Below are 18,297 nucleotides of genomic sequence, written 5' to 3' on the forward strand. Positions count from 1 at the left end.
CAGATAAATCTAATACAGTATACCTCCCAGATAAATCTAATATAGTATACCTCCCAGATAAATCAAATACAGTATACCTCCCAGATAAATCTAATACAGTATACCTCCCAGATAAATCAAATACAGTATACCTCCCAGATAAATCTAATACAGTATACCTATCAGATTATCTATTACAGTATACTTCCCAGATAGATCTAATACAATATACCTATCGGATAAATATAATACAGTATACCTCTCAGATAAATCTAATACAGTATACCTCCCAGATAAATCTAATATAGTATACCTCTCAGATAAATCTAATACAGTATACCTCCCAGATAAATCGAATATAGTATACCTCCCAGATAAATCTAATACAGTATACCTCACAGATAAATCTAATACAGTATACCTCCCAGATAAATCTTATACAGTATACCTCCCAGATAAATCTAATATAGTATACCTCCCCAATAAATCTAATACAGTATACCTCCCAGATAAATCTAATACAGTATACCTCTCAGATAAATCTAATACAGTATACCTCCCAGATAAATCTAATATAGTATACCTCTCAGATAAATCTAATATAGTATACCTCTCAGATAAATCTAATACAATATATTTCCCAGATAAATCTAATACAGTATACCTCCCAGATAAATCTAATATAGTATACCTCCCAGATAAATCTAATACAGTATACCTCCCAGATAAATCTAATACAGTATACCTCTCAGATAAATCAAATACAGTATACCTCCTAGATAAATCTAATACAGTATACCTATCAGATAAATCTAAAACAGTATACCTCCCAGATAAATCTTATACAGTATACCTCCCAGATAAATCTAATATAGTATACCTCCCCGATAAATCTAATACAGTATACCTCCCAGATAAATCTAATACAGTATACCTCCCAGATAAATCTAAAACAGTATACCTATCAGATAAATCTAAAACAGTATACCTATCAGATAAATCTAATGTAGTATACCTCCCAGATAAATCAAATACAGTATACCTATTAGATTATCTAATACAGTATACCTCCCAGATAAATCAAATACAGTATACCTCCCAGATAAATCTAAAACAGTATACCTATCAGATAAATCTAAAACAGTATACCTCCCAGATAAATCAAATACAGTATGCTTCCCAGATAAATCTTATACAGTATACCTCTGTTTATCTAATAAAGTATATACCTCAGATAAATCTAATACAGTATACCTCCCAGATAAATATATTACACCTATCAGATATTAATCTACTATACATATCAGATAAATCTACTATACCTATATACTCTATATATACTCTAACAATCAGACAAACCTTCTATTAATATCAGACAAATCTACTATACTACAGTATCAGATTAACCTATTATGCCAATCAGAAAAATCTACTTTTCCTTATCTAATAAATCAATTATACCTATCAGATAAAAATCTACTGTACTTTCCAAATAAATCTATTACACCTATCAGGTATATATATATATAGACACATGCCATATAAATCTACTTCTCAGATAAATCAGTTTATCTTATCTTATCTTATGTATCTCTGATATTTATTCTATTAGAAATTGATCATCCAATTGGATATATATACTATATAAAATCAGTCTTTTTATCATATCTACTCATTAGATAAATCTACTGTCCATCAAAAATATATATCTATTGAATGTTTACTCCATCAGATAAATAAATCATCCGATCAGATCAATCTACTATACTTTTTATGAAAATATATTGAATCATTTTTTGTACTATCTTTTCTGGTTTTTTTTTAGAATAAGTCTATAGTAGGCTGAATAAAGAGAGGAATCAATCAACAATTGTTGGCTCTAGTTACATCAATTGTTGTTTTTAATTACATCAATTGTTCTTTTTAATTACATCATGTCCTTTTTAATTACATCAATTGTCCTTTTCATTACATAAATTGTTCTTTTCATTACATCAATTGTTGTTTTTTATTACATCAAATCTTTTTAATTACATTGTTTATGTTAATTTAATTATAAAAAGTTCTGCAATGAAAGGAGGTGCAGTATTAAATAGTTGTTTAAGTTCCGTCTTCAATAAAAATTGATGAAAAACGATATATTATATCGGTTCATTTCCTAGGTTTTTTTTTAATATAGTATAAGTACTAAATTGTTTGAAGCAACAGTATTTATTTTAAAATGATGCATTGATGGACAATTTTCTTGTTTATCAGGCTTTGGATATTAACCGAGTAAATTTGATAAGGAAGAAATATTAGTAAATTTCGGAACCCTTTCGACCACCACATGCTACATATTTCCTACTTACTTAGGATATTCCATCTGAGCTTACAGGGGGTGAAAGGCTCACATTTTTTACTGCAATTTTTTTTTTTTGCCATATGAAATAGAAAACTGTATCTATTACTTCAACATGTATATGGGTCAGATTTTGTTCTTTTCCCACTCAGAGAAGCCCCCCCCCCCCCCCCCCCCCCCCCTCAGTGCATTTACAACTCTTTCATATAGTGTCAATACCAGTACAACCCTTTTCATATTGAAAACAAATATTTTAATCCAATCCAATCTAATATGTATTTCTGAGGAAAACAATTCATCTGGTTGTAATTTTACAGGAGAATGAAATCGTATTTTTTTTCATTTCATATATAGCAAATCTTTGTCCTTCGATTTGTTTAAACCAAATAACAGTGATATTTTTCCCTTATTTAAAAAAAAGCAAAATTTTGCCATTTTTCTTGAACTGCAAGTAACATTCAAAGGCTCAAAATACACAATATAATATTTGATAAATGCAGATGGTGAAATTTGACCAAGAATAAATGTGTGAAATCTGATGCAGAATTTTCTAGACTTCAATTGTCTATATATATCCAATTAAATTAATGATGATTACATTGAGGGTATGTGGTATTTTTTGTATTTAATACCAATGAATGTCTGATCTACACACAAAATAATTCTTAATTTTTTTTGAAGTTTTAGAAATATAGGATAGAATTGAATTGTATTTAAGACTTACATGTAACAATGGTAACGTGGTATGAACACCTGTCCCAATGACATTAGTTAGTGCTATCAAACAGATTAGAATCTTTAAACCTTTCGATTTACCTGTGTATATAACATGATATGCTATTTTACTGTTGCTGGAATACCTTTGGCTGAAGTTAATGGCCTTAGATGAGAATTAAACCCCCCCAAACCAGCAATGTGTTTTAAACATTTAATGGGATTAAGAACAAGGTTTACATTTCTAAGTTTACTGCTAAACCTTGTTCCAGTGTAAAACACCTTTTTAGAATATTGTGTGAAAATGGAAGCAGAAAACACTGCCACGCTGGAAAATATTTGTCAGCAACTTGATATTTATTTCAAATTGTGTTATTTGTAAAAAAAACATTGAAGGGTCTCTTCTCAAAATACAGGAAACATTTAGTATTTTTTTTTTTTTTGCAAAAAGGATGAACTGACATACAATTTATTGTGAAAGAAAAACTAATTTTTAAACATATTCTAGGCTGGCTACCACACAGGACTTTCAGAATTTGAATAAAATAAATAAAAGAAAATGTTTCAATTTGAATGAATTGCAAGAGTGAAATTGTATTTTAAATGCGATAGCAGAATATCGAATCAGACCAGTCTATCAATTTTATCACAAATATATTTGATTAATTCAATATAGATAGATATTATCAAAATGTCATGCGTAAGTTATAATCCTGATGATAGGATATCAAAGGTCTGATCTTGTATGATATAAAAATATACATGTATCTTCAAATATCGTGATAATTTCAGGAAAATTACAGTAGATATTTACACATGAGTTGGTTTGTGAAACAAAACTTCCACACGTTTAATTTCCTCCAAATAAGCATGGCATAATTTTGCCAGTTTGCTAAATATAGAGGTGTACAATAAAATCGTCGGGCGTAACTCCATAAACTTAAACACTTCTCACCTCCTGAAGGATTGTCGTCGCTCGTCAATGCCGACAACTTTTTCTTCGTTTTAGATGCAATAAGGGGCTAGCACATTCCAGAAGTCGCATGAATAAAATTCCATGAGAGGAACAAAATAACTGATAATGACACACATTGGGGTTTACAGGTACACCATGGTACACATATTTATCCCTCGGACAAGCTATCCCCTTCTGTCTTCTGCACCATACACATGGAAGTTGATATCACACAACACACCGTGGAGATAAATTTCCTAAACTTTGGAATGGCCAGTGTAGTAAAGTTGGTAGTGGTTCTCTATAGTAGTAGTCATCTACATTAACACATGGCCGAGTTACAGCACTAAAGAAAACCGCCAGAAATTCCCACTCAAGGGGAAGCAATACATACCTATTCCCTGAACTCAGTCTATCGCATTACATAGGCAGTATACACACACAACACAGCACCTAGCCGCCTAGCCATGATGCCCCGAGGTATACATACACCTAGCTTTCACTTAGACTGTTCATCAGAGCATGACTGTATCACTTCTTTTGTTCCTTCCTTTTGTTTGCAGAATTCAATACACTCTGTCCATCCAGTTCACCTTTCGACTGTAATCTTTGAGATTAGGACAACGGAACCTAAATTACATCAGCAGCTAAAATTTGAAAAATATGTTTTAAAAAATCAAAATTCCTTGTGCCAATTCACTTGCATACCAGTTCATCAATGAGATTTGTTAGCTTGCTTAGTTTTAAATAAAATTTTCTGTTTTCGAAATAGTCAACGATCTTGTTCTATGCGAGGTGCACTGCATCTCATCGCATGTCACATAGGAATTCATCCTTTTTAAAGCAAAGTTTTAAAACTTTTAAAAATTTCCTGTGTGACACACATTTTTACCTGTTGTATCAGCCACTAAAACACACATACACAAATTCTAACCATCAACCCTTTTGAAAATCTGAAAGCCTTTCAACAGCAAAAATTCTGGGGATAGTCCAGACACACACAATTTTTTCAATAGGTGAATGGAAATTTGGTCGGAGGTTTCTGCTTGAGTGGGTGTTTAAAGCCAAGCTGTATCAATGGTAACAATTACTGACAATTGTAGTGTACTCAGACCCTGTAAGGAGACAAGATTGGCCGTCTTACCATTGAAATCCAAGAATGCCGAGTGCTGTTGTTGAAGGGAAGATGGTGTTTTCTCTCTCATTTGTCGAAAATTATCCTTTCAGGGATAAGCAACACATGAAATATTGTTAGGTTATTCAATAATTATTCTTTTTAATCAGCAAGAAACTATTTTTAGAAACAAAAAAAATAATTTATTGCTTCTTTTTGAAAATGAGCAAATATATCGTTCATTTTTATCTTATTTAAAAACTATTCAATTAAAAATTCCCTGAAGAAAAGAGGGCATTCAACATGAGGTAATAATGACTTCAATATAATGTTCAAAACTGCAGTCAATAGTTAAATTCACAGGGTTGAATATAATCTAAACAGAACAACAGGTGTCCAATAGAATGCCTCTTCAGGAAAATTAAAAGTAAATTTGTTTTTGTCAACAAAATGTACACTTATGAACCGAAACACCGGCCACACAAAATTAACTTCTGTAACAACCCTTGATAATTTTCATTAATTTCTTTTAAATAAATAACTTGCCAGAATAAATGCATTGTCCTAAATTGATCAAGTTCAGCAAAAATCAAACTACATCATTTTCCAGTTATTCTAGTCAGTTTAAAAATTAAAATGATATTTTTCATTTCCTGATATCGTATTTTCCATTTCCTGTTACAGCGGTGCTGTGACCAGGATTTGAACCTGTGAACAAGGAACTCTAGCTTAATCCAACACAATCAATCAATTACACAAGTACCCAATCCTTATAGCAGAAGCTAACACATATCTTGTTGTCATTGCTTTCTGATCAAATTAAATCACTTGACAAACTTTCTGAACAAAACTGAAATCCTTTCTTGATTTTCTGCATTTCAGGCTAAGAATTGCAAGCAATATACACAGTTGAATTGAACAAAGGTCTATAACTTTGTATCGACTACAGTGTATAGTAGGTACAACCCTAAATCAAGGATGACAGAACTATGTGATTGGCTCTGGACAAGGTAACTTACTGAAAACAAAGGGCTACAACTCTGTATATTTTTTTGACAGATGACCTAAATTTAGCCTGCGTTTGATGGTCATATATTCACTAGGTAGGTAACATTAGGTCTTCGAGTGCATGGTGCAGAGAGCGACAGATTGTTGGTAACTGATACAACATAATTTTTAAGATAAATTATATCGGAAGCAGCATATATGGTACCATTCACAATGAATGAATGAATGAATGAGTTTGTTGAATTATTGGTTGGACAAGGACTTGTTGTACCTTGATATGAAGGAGGAGGAGTCCATGCCTAATAATAAGGGAATGTTTTACTTTTCACAGGACTGTAAACCATAATGGATTTTGTATGACAGTGAGGGAAAGAATATGAGATGCCTTTATGAAAAAATCCTTCAACAGTTAGTCACACAAACTAATGAATAAGGTTATTGGAATAAAAACTAATAAATCTGATGGAAAAAACCCAAGGGCAGGGTTTCATAGCTTTATACCATAAAACCCATACCGATACAGCATTGCATTGTATAACTGAGAATAATTTGGTTTTCTTATATGAATGATTTTATTGTGAATGCTATAGGAGATGGTGGGGTTGAGGTGGGGTGGGTGTTGGTGGTGGTCATGGTAGGAAAAGGACAGCTAGGAGAGATACTGTTACGAAGGAGAGGGGGTCAAGATAAAGGGTGGGGGACATTAAAGCAGGGATAACACATATATGTGGCAGGGACATTGTTATAAGTGAGAGGGAAATTGTTATAAGTGGGAGGGACATGGTTATAGGTGGGAATGACATTTTTATATGTGTGAGGGGCATGGTTATAGGTGGGAAGGACATTGTTATATGTGTGAGGGACAAGGTTATAAAGGAGAGGGTCACGATAAGGGGGGAAGGACATTGTTATATGTGTGAGGGACATCGGTCTAAGTGGGAGGGACAAGGTTATAAAGGAGAGGGTCACGATAAGGGGGGAAGGACATTGTTATATGTGTGAGGGACATCGGTATAAGTGGGAGGGACAAGGTTATAAAGGAGAGGGTCACGATAAGGGGGGAAGGACATTGTTATATGTGTGAGGGACATCGGTATAAGTGGGAGGGACAAGGTTATAAAGGAGAGGGGATGGTCACGATAAGGGGGGAAGGACATTGTTATATGTGTGAGGGACATCAGTATAAGTGGGAGGGACAAGGTTATAAAGGAGAGGGTCACGATAAGGGGGGGAAGGACATTGTTATATAACTATGTCCCTACTGCCTTATAGGTGGAAGGGACACAGTTATATAGGAGAAAGGGACATTGTTATATAGATGGGAGGGACATTGTTATATAGATGGGAGGGACATTGTTATATAGATGGGAGGGACATTATTATATAGATGGGAGGGACATTGTTATATAGATGGGAGGGACATTGTTATATAGATGGGAGGGACATTGTTATATAGATGGGAGGGACATTGTTATATAGATGGGAGGGACATTGTTGTATAGGCTTGAGGGACATTATTATATAGACATGAGGGACATTGTATAGGTTTGAGGGATATGGTTATATAGACATGAGGGACATTGTTGTATAGGTTTGAGGGATATGGTTATATAGACAGGAGGACATTGTATAGGCTTGAGGGATATGGTTATATAGACATGAGGGACATTGTATAGGCTTGAGGGACATGGTTATATAGACAGGAGGGACATTGTATAGGCTTGAGGGATATGGTTATATAGACATGAGGGACATTGTATAGGTTTGAGGGATATGGTTATATAGACAGGAGGGACATTGTATAGGCTTGAGGGATATGGTTATATAGACATGAGGGACATTGTATAGGTTTGAGGGATATGGTTATATAGACAGGAGGGACATTGTATAGGCTTGAGGGATATGGTTATATAGACAGGAGGGACATTGTATAGGTTTGAGGGACATGGTTATATAGACATGAGGGACATTGATATAGACAGGAGGGATATTGTTGTATAGGTTTGAGGGACATTGATATAGACAGGAGGGATATTGTTGTATAGGTTTGAGGGACATGGTTATATAGACAGGAGGGACATTGTTATAGACAGGAGGGATATTGTTGTATAGGCTTGAGGGACACGGTTATATAGACAGGAGGGACATTGTTATAGACAGGAGGGACATTGTATAGGCTTGAGGGACATTGTTGTATAGGCTTGAGGGACAGGGTCATAAAGGAGAGAATGACAATTAAAGGAGGGTGGTCAAGGTGAGGGAGGGTGGTCAAGGTGAGGGATTTAACTACCATAAGTGTTATGCATCATGTTTCTACAAGAAAACATAATACATCGACTTCATACAACCCGATCTCCAAACAAATAAATAATAAATCATTATTTTTCAAATGGGTTTTCTTTCATGATATGCTATATCAGGTATTTCCTGAGAGTGACACCTATGTGAGAAATATGATGAATGTACTTTTAACATACTAATGGCTTTATATTATAACGATGACTGGTAGCCATGTTTAATGACCAAAACTCCACAGCCTTGCCCATTAAATATTCGGCATGGCCGACATTATGACTTCTCTCAACTTGAAAATTTCAAACAAGATAAAAAGGTTTTACCCATTAATTTTATGATTAATGTCCTTTTTTCACAAAATATTAAATCCAACAGCCCCCAGAATGACTACCGTGTATGCTAATTTGATTTATAATTCAAACCGTCATTATAATGTCTAAAATCCAGAAAATAACAGGATAATTCTCTCTTTAATTAAACCTGCAATAGATTTAAAGATGACTTTTATTTCACAACATTCAATAACGAGAAGAAATCATAAATTATGTTAATGTGTTGCAGAATATTAATGTGTGAAATTGTAGAAAAGGAAATGTAGAAGTACAGAAGTTCTTTGATGACAGCAAATCTAAAGTTAAATGATTGTTTCACATCTTTTTTATCAATTAATTTTTAATTTACACAATAATGTCATCAATTTTTCATGTCTACTCTAGTAGCTAGCATTCTCCTTTATCATTCATGCTAAAGTCAATATAGGAGTTTTTGCTAGGCTTTTTACATTTGACATTTTGGTCTGACTGGAAAGATTGTTCACAGGGCGATAAACCCAGCAAAAAAAAAAAAACGGAAGGAACAAAAGATAGTTTAAGATCTACGCGATAACGGTGATACAAACAAAATTCTAATTATTTACTGTTGATAGGTAAATTTCATTTTGACAAAATAAACCCCAGGTTTCTCCTCTCTGGGTATGAAATTAATCTGCATTCATAAAAAATATTTTGTTCTTTGATTGAAACTTTCATACTCCAAATTAAAAACCATTTGTAGATAAACAAAATCACAAACTATTATATGAAGTTTTATCATGGAAAGTTCGAAAAGAATACTTCAGCCAATCAGAGGTCAGATTGCCAGTTTGAGACAGATCTCAGCTGCTCCTAAGGATTAAACACCTCAGAAAATCAAGTCACATCAAATTAACATGTTATATGAGGCCTCTGTACAGTGAGTGGATCGAGATAATTAGTGCAGCCGTTGCCGGAGAAAAGTAGAATATATCAGCCAATTTTGAAATGACAAGGTGGCCATCTTTGATAACAATTCAGCATGAAAAGGATTTAGAATGGTCAGGCACAACCAATTAGCACACTTGTTCAGTACACTTGGTAAGCACACTCGGTCAGCCCATTTGGTCAGCACACTCTGTCAGCACACTCGGTAAGCATACTCAGTAAGCACACTCAGTAAACACACTTGATGAGCATACTCAGTAAGCACACTCAGTAAACACACTTGATGAGCACACTCAGTAAGCACACTCAGTAAACACACTTGATGAGCACACTCGGTAAGCATACTCAGTAAGCACACTCAGTCAGCACACTCAGTAAGCATACTCAGTAAGCACACTCAGTAAATACACTTGATGAGCACACTCAGTAAGCACACTCTGTCAGCACACTCGGTAAGCATACTCAGTAAGCACACTCAGTAAGCATACTCAGTAAGCACACTCAGTAAACACACTTGATGAGCACACTCTGTCAGCACACTTGATGAGCACACTCTGTCAGCACACTCGGTAAGCATACTCAGTCAGCACACTTGATGAGCACACTCAGTCAGCACACTTGATGAGCACACTCAGTAAGCACCTTATATAAAATATGTCTAAGTCTGAAGACAATACCTTCAGCTTCTTGAGAAGATTTTCAAAACAAGAAAAAATCAAAGAGGGATGAAAGGACAGATGGCAGACAAATGCAGATCCAAAAAGCTCACCTGAGATTAGACTTCTGCTCAGGTGAGCTACCGTAATAATTAGGAAATATAAGGTAACCCTAATAGGTGATATCAGGTAAGATATGTACACACAGAAGTGATGGGATTACAACATCACATTAACACAACCTAGAATTTCTAATGACTATAAATTATGATATGGTGGCTCCACGTCTGATGGATAGTGCACGACATAAATCATTATGTTTCTCACCTGAGGACCAAAATGTTCTCCCAAACCTAGACATTTCATTCAACAAACACAATGTGATAGAAGGTCAAAAGGTCACATGGTGTTAACAGATTGGTTATATAGGGTAATGAGACAATGTTTACTACAGGTCAATTACCTGAGTTTGTCAATAGTTGATAAGTGTCACAGTATAGTCAGTTTAAAAACACTCCGCCCTTCGTTACACAATTTTTCTTGTCATTGTCATTTCCGTATAATGTATGAGGCATTTTAATATAATAGTGCAAATCAGAATTTATATAAAGTCAACTGATTTCAGGAACGTGTTACAGGGAAATTGTCAGTAATTAATGTTGATGAGTTTCTGTAAATATAGTGACAATGTCCTTGACCTTGGCATTGGAGCAATGAAAAACAAACACATCCATGCCATGGACTGTTGTTCCTACAAAATGTAGTTTGATCAAAATTGCAAAGGAAATAAAGATGTTATAAAGTGCTAACAATGATTTTGGATCGGACATGATTGGATGGAAATGCCTTATGTTACTTTTTGCATATGTTCTGAATTTACTCTTAGTAATAAAAACAAGAGGCCCAATGGTCCTGTATTACTCCTCCTTTTAAGGCACCTTTGAAGTTAATGCAGATGCTTAGCTGATAACCACTTGATTCCAATATAAGAGTAGACTAGGTTCATTTAATTACATCCTTTAGGTCCAACATCAGAGAAGACATTTAAAAAATTCAGTCTATTTGACACCTGTGACCTTGAATGTAGGTTGAGGTCATGTATTTGAACAAACTTAATTGGTAGCCCTTCACCCCAGCATGCTACAGGCCAATGTCCTGTTTGGTTTATTTTGTTTAATGTTCTATTAACAGCCAGGGTCATTTAAGGATGTGACAGGTTTTGGTTTGGAGGCGGTACCCAGAGAAAAAGCACAGATCTTTGTGCATCTTGGTTATTGAGAAGAAGTTGCTTGAAGATTTTAACTTATTTGACTCTTCTTTGCAAGCATAACTGATGTACTGTGGTACATGCAGTTGTACTGTAAAACTGGAGAGTATTTTTCTTGAGATTTGGATGATGGGAATTTCCTTTTAGCCTAGTGAAAGAATGTATGGTCAGAGAGGGAGAAATAGCTAGTTTGATTATTGAGGCTGGATGTTTTTCATTACTCCTTCCTCGGACAGAGCACTCGACTTGTTCTCTACTCCAATTGTAAGCTATATAGGAGATTAAGGGGGTTTGTTGATGCCCAAAAACTACAAAAGTATAATTTAAATTGCAAGATTATGTACGTGTGTTTAAAACAATGTAATCCTGTGAATACTCTTATTCTTCTTCTGTATATTTAGAGACAGTGAGAGATTATCAGAGTACCAACAAGGACAGGATATATCACTCCCTCCTATTAGAGTACTCGATCTTTAACTTTATTCACCCAATGAAATGAAAAACAAAAATAACACAAATAAAGAGTGAAGATCTCATTGACCTGTTTTAAAACATGATGAGTCACTATATATTTTCATTATATCATTGAAAATCCTAGATACTACAAACAGCAGTGTGGTTACATGTATGGAAATTGATCACACAATAATGATGCAGTTTTATATTATACTGTGTATTTATCACCAAAAGTGACAACAGACGTACATTGAAGAAGATGGAGAGTAAACACACATCATTTATATATGTACAATCAATTGGCTAATGTTGTTTTTCCCTACATATAGAACATTTTGACTTTGTCCTCTACCAAGGTCATATTAAGATTATACATGGTGGAAGTGCCTGGTGGCGATCAAGTTAGCTAGACCTACACACCTGACCAGGTCAGACAAGTCAACTGTTAAAAGTGCTGTAGATATCCTCAAATACGATGGTGCTGGTGCGTATAGAGGAGTCAGTCCCCAGAGTATATAAAAGTATTGAGAGATTCATAAGTCACTAGATTTGTATCTATTGCCATGGACAAAAACTGCCAATTTATAATGATCCCATCTGAACTAGACATACCAGCATAATATAATCACACGTTTTTGTGGACAGTTTTACGACTATAACATAGATAGTGTACATTTCTAGAATCATCTGTATGCTAATACACATATTTGCATGTCATAGTCCAGTGAATCGCTAGAGGTCAGCAGACATTTGGCCATAGGTGCCTTATCGACTGGTTAAGGTGTGAATTAAAGGAAAGTCTTAGCAATACACACAGACAGGTAGTGATCATCAATGTCAATCAAAGTGTGATCTGTCCACTGCCATACCTGTCTGTACTGGACATGCAGTACTGGCCAAATAGGTGATTTAGGAGTATCTGCCTCATTAATAAACATCCCCATACATAGTCTGATATTAACACAAAACATGACATATTATTGAAGTTACAACAACAAATGTTGTTGGAGTACAGCTTAGGGAATGGTTTGGTCCAAACACAAGATATAAAATCAGTGGACCAATAAAAAAACAACTGAAAAATCTGAAATGCCGCACAATCTTGAAACAACTGAAAAATCTGAAGTACCACACAATCCAAAAACAGCTGAAAAGTGCCACACAATCCAAAAACAGCCGAAAAATCAGTAGGTCAGATCCAAAATAGGTAGAATATGATAACTTATCTTCAAAATCTAATGCAACTTTCTGTCGGTCATATGTTAGCCACAACATAAGCTCACCTACCCTTCCGGCAGTTGAGCTAAAACAAATGTTGGAAATGTAAAGTTGGAAATATTCAGGAATGGCTGACTTAATTTGAAATCTGATGCCATGACAGAAGTCCACATACAAAAGAAATTTGGACCCATTAAACTTTCCCGTTAAAAAAAACTTCCAGATATACTAGTTTTCGCTGCAGTAACAACATTTCTGGGTTACTGTAATGGGCTAAACAAAGGACATGTAAATATTTTATAACATAAATATGATAAAATCAGTTTTTAACATGTTTTAATAGCTCTCATATGTAACTTTTTAACATCTGTTTTATGAATGAGTGACATCAAGTGTATGTATGGTTTATCACAAAATAAATGTGATCACTTACAATCAGCCAAGTTTTGATATTGTGATTTAGTTTGCAAAATAGTAATTCAAAACAGAAGTCAGGGCTCCAAATTCCTTCTTTAGCAATTACTAGATACTGAATCAATACAGCCTTTATTTTTGGTGATGTTACTCTATAAATGATTACAAGTTCAATCATACACTGACACTCATCACTATCAAATCTTTCATTTTTGGACACAAGTATTTTGAGACAAATCACTCAATTAAGAATTAACAATATTTTTTTTATGGTCAAAATCATGTTTACATATCATTCCTAATTATATATCTGAGATCCAATTTTAAACATAAATCCTGAAGAAAAGGAAAGCATTCACCTTTAATCTTCTAGTCTGGAAAAAGCTTAACTATTTCGTGTGATTTCCTGTTGACTTTCAAACGCTCAGGTGAACAAGGTAAACATAGCTGAATACCTGCACTTTTGTGAAGAGTGGGGTTGTTGCGATGTATCTATACAGGAGCAGGATCATCCAATAAAGCAGCTATTGAACGACAAGTGTTCAGTAAACATGGCCGTGCCGCTTTTATTCAATTCCACATCAGAATTTCTTTGGAATTCTTTAGAAAGTTTTTAGACAACGATTTGTGAATACTTAATGTCTTGTTACACATGGGTTTGAAATGTTTGCTAGATGTTTGATGCTGAACAAAGCTCACTGTCAATTAAATTTTTCTCTATTTACATAATACTTTTTTTTCAATTCCCTAATTTGTTTGAAAACAAGATTTTTAGCATACAAATGGAGTACAATGTATTAAAAAGACATTAAGGTGATATAAATTGTGTCTGAACTGCTAGGTTGTTAAATGAGTTTTAGTAGGTGAAATAATTTCAGACTTATTCATTATTATACACTTTTGAAGGAAAACAAAATCTAAGCATAAAATATATTAATAGAGAGTTTGTTTTATGTAGTTGTCTGGGGCCAGTTTCATCAATGTTCCTTAAAATTTACTAAAGGAAATTCTTAATTTTGAATCCTAAACTAAGAGTTTTTCCTTAAATTCTATAATGCTTTCATATGGAAAATTTAAGTTAATGGGATGAAGTTCAGAAATTTCCTTAAGTTTAAAGGAACATTGATGAAATTGGAATCAATGTAATGAGAGTGCATATACTTTCATGATAAATTGTAAGTATATTCATTTGAAGCAATAATTCCACTGAAGTGGATGTCTTGCCTGCACAGAAAGTTGGATGATTACAAGAGTTATCACAAGAAAATTTTTTTTCTTTTCTAGTAACAGTGACCTTGACTTTTGACCTTTGGACCTGAAAAGCAATCCCAAGCAAGCACTTTTGGTACCGAAGATCTGCATTAAGTCTGAATTTAATAGGCTCAAGGGAACTTCGAGTTATCGCATGCAAAAAACTTCTATTTCTAATAACAATGACCTTGATCTTTGACCTTCCCAACACAGAAAGATATTATAGTCTTTAACTATATATGTAACTGACTACATCATAGTTAGCCTTGGACTGGATATATTACTGATTACATCATAGTAGGCCTTGGACTGGATATATTACTGATTACATCATAGTTAGCCTTGGACTGGATATATTACTGATTACATCATAGTAAGCCTTGGGCTGGATATATTACTGATTACATCATAGTAAGCCTTGGACTGGATATATTACTGATTACATCATAGTAAGCCAAGGATTGGATATATTTGTATGTTGATTTCCTATTGCAAAATCATTTTATCTAGGTCATGTCGTCATAATTTTGTGGTTTAAATTGTGTGAAAGCTTTGCTAGTCTGTTAAAACATTTATTCAGTGTATGAAACTATTTAAAAATTATTACATTGAAATCTAGTCCTATAGAATTCCTTGTCTATGGTTTTTTTCTCTTATGTAGGTCAAACAATTATTGATTGAGGAGAAGTTACAGGACATTTAAAAGTTGTGTACAGCATTGTATTCACCTTGAAGACCTAAAACTTGGTTTACAGTCGATATCTACACCCAGGAACCCAAATTTATTTCTTAATTGAAACTGCTCAGTGTACAACGTACATACATATACTTCAATTCTGAATGTTGATTAAAAAAATCATGATCACACCTCTCACCACATAACAATGATTTGATGACACTTAACAGATTGGTTAGTTTCTCAGATACATGTAAATTCTGTCCCTATACAAGTACCCAAATCATCACTAAAAGGTACAAGTACCCAAATCATCACTAAAAGGTACAAGTACCCAAATCCTCACTTAGAGGTACATGTACCCAAATAATCACTTAAAGGTACATGTACCCAAATCCTCACTTAAATGTACAAGTACCCATATTCTCACTTAAATGTACATATACCCAAATCCTCACTTAAAGGTACAAGTACCCAAATCATCACTACAAGGTACATGTACCCAAATCATCACTACAAGGTACAAGTACCCAAATCCTCACTAAAATGTACATGTACCCAAATCATCACTACAAGGTACATGTACCCAAATCATCACTTAAAGGTACATGTACCCAAATCCTCACTTAAAGGCACAAGTACCCAAATCATCACTACAAGGTACATGTACCCAAATCATCACTTAAAGGTACATGTACCCAAATCCTCACTTAAAGGTACATGTACCCAAATCATCACTTAAACGTACAAGTACCTAAATCCTCACTTAAACGTACAAGTACCCAAATCCTCACTTAAAGGTACAAGTACCCAAATCATCACTAAAAGGTACATGTACCCAAATCATCACTTAAAGGTACATGTACCCAAATCATCACTTAAAGGTACATGTACCCAAATCCTTACTTAAAGGTACAAGTACCCAAATCCTTACTTAAAGGTTCATGTACCCAAATCCTCACTTAAAGGTACATGTTCCCAAATCCTCACTTAAAGGTACATGTACCCAAATCCTTACTTAAAGGTACATGTACCCAAATCATCACTTAAAGGTACAAGTACCCAAATCCTGACTTAAAGGTTCATGTACCCAAATCCTCACTTAAAGTTACATGTACCCAAATCATCACTTAAAGGTACATGTACCCAAATCATCACTTAAAGGTACATGTACCCAATTCCTCACTTAAAGGTACAAGTACCCAAATCCTTACTTAAAGGTTCAAGTACCCAAATCGTCACTTAAAGGTACATGTACCCAAATCGTCACTTAAATGTACAAGTACCCAAATCCTCACTTAAATGTACATGTACCCAAATCCTCACTTAAAGGTACATATAGCTTAGTGGTATGATGTCCACTTTGAGACTGGAGATGCTGCTTGTTAGAACCCTTGGTATTTTTCATTATTTCTCGATATGATATCTGTCTCAATTATACCTAACATTACAATTACCCAAGATCTTCTTCATACCTTTAAGTCCTACCTGATGAATTAAATTACACTTGATTACTTTAACATTGATTTTTTTAAGTCTTAATGAAAAATAATTTATACATGTACTATACTTGCTAGATAGAAATTTCAATATCATTTTTTTTGTTTTGTTTTTTGTTTTGCTGGGTTTATTGACCCATGAACAGCCAAGATCATTCTGAGGTGGAGTTTCCTTGTAGTAGTTGGTGACTACCTCATCATAAGAAAACAGACCAATACTTTATGACATGACCTTTGCCTTCCTCATGCTGATTCCTATTCTTTTTGACCTTATCCTTCCTTATTCTGTCAATATTGTTACTTTACAGAGTCAAGTGCTAGCAAGGCCATTGTATCCGACAGGTGTTCCAATTATCCTGTTGTAATATTGTATTCAAATTCATCTTTGACATTTACAGATTTTTGAGTTTTGTCTTTTAATATAAATGTAAAGTTTGGACAAAGGTTGGTGCCGTCAGTTTCCTGTTATACAATATCGAGTGTCATTATGGTCAAGAAAACTGACCACACACCAAACATCTATAAGCTAAATATTGATACCCAAACAGGAATAAATGGAGGTCTTCCTCACCTTGAATTCACAATCTTACAAACTTGGTCTTCTTAGGTCCTTAATCTTTTGATCCCCTACCACAATATTGACGTCATTATGGTGCCCTATAGCTGCCACAGGGCCGACTTTACACAGATTATAAAGACCACCCTTCCGCGGTCATGAGTACCCTCGACACTACCACACCAATCATATATTGTACTTGGATAAAAAGAATCCATTTCCATTAAATCAGTTATTGATACTTACCAAGTCTTCATTTGATTTAGATGTTCGGTCCTCTTGGTAGAAGTTAACGTATTCTATACTTAATGTCGCCATGGTAAAAAACTCTGAAGTAGAATAACTGCTGAACAACTCCTGATAATCTCACTACGGAGTTAGATCCCTTGAATTTTAGATTGGTACCGATCACTTTCAGAACATTTCTTCACTAGCACCAGCTGCAAGTAGAAATTAATGTGATATTGTATTTCTTTTTTTGTAGCTTATATGTTAAAAATACAAACAGGAACTGTTCTTTTTTTCATGCTATCTTGCTTGAAAATCAAAACTTTTCAGATAAGCTAATGGTTATGTTCTTTGAAACTGTTTCAAACATGCATCATCCGTTGTAAGTGTGATAAAACATCATATCAATTGCTAAATATATCAAGATTATAG

At 34.2% G+C, this 18,297-nt stretch overlaps 1 protein-coding gene across 5 annotated transcripts in view; it reads right to left on the bottom strand.

Annotated features, from left to right (window-relative positions):
• LOC117321534 (zinc finger protein GLI3-like) overlaps positions 1–18,067 on the bottom strand; it is a 137,808-nt gene extending 119,741 nt beyond the window's left edge. For 3 of the 5 annotated variants that reach the window (XM_033875976.1, XM_033875977.1, XM_033875971.1), the window contains exon 1: positions 3,990–4,427. The gene's annotated coding sequence lies outside the window, so the exon portion shown is untranslated. Of the gene's footprint in view, positions 1–3,989; positions 4,428–17,883 lie in introns of those variants that run through there. The other 2 variants (XM_033875972.1, XM_033875975.1) reach the window with 2 other exon arrangements.
• Positions 18,068–18,297: the final 230 nt, after the last annotated feature.

The sequence above is a fragment of the Pecten maximus genome, chromosome 2 (genome assembly GCF_902652985.1).
Source record: "Pecten maximus chromosome 2, xPecMax1.1, whole genome shotgun sequence".
In the NCBI taxonomy this organism is placed as follows: domain Eukaryota; kingdom Metazoa; phylum Mollusca; class Bivalvia; order Pectinida; family Pectinidae; genus Pecten; species Pecten maximus.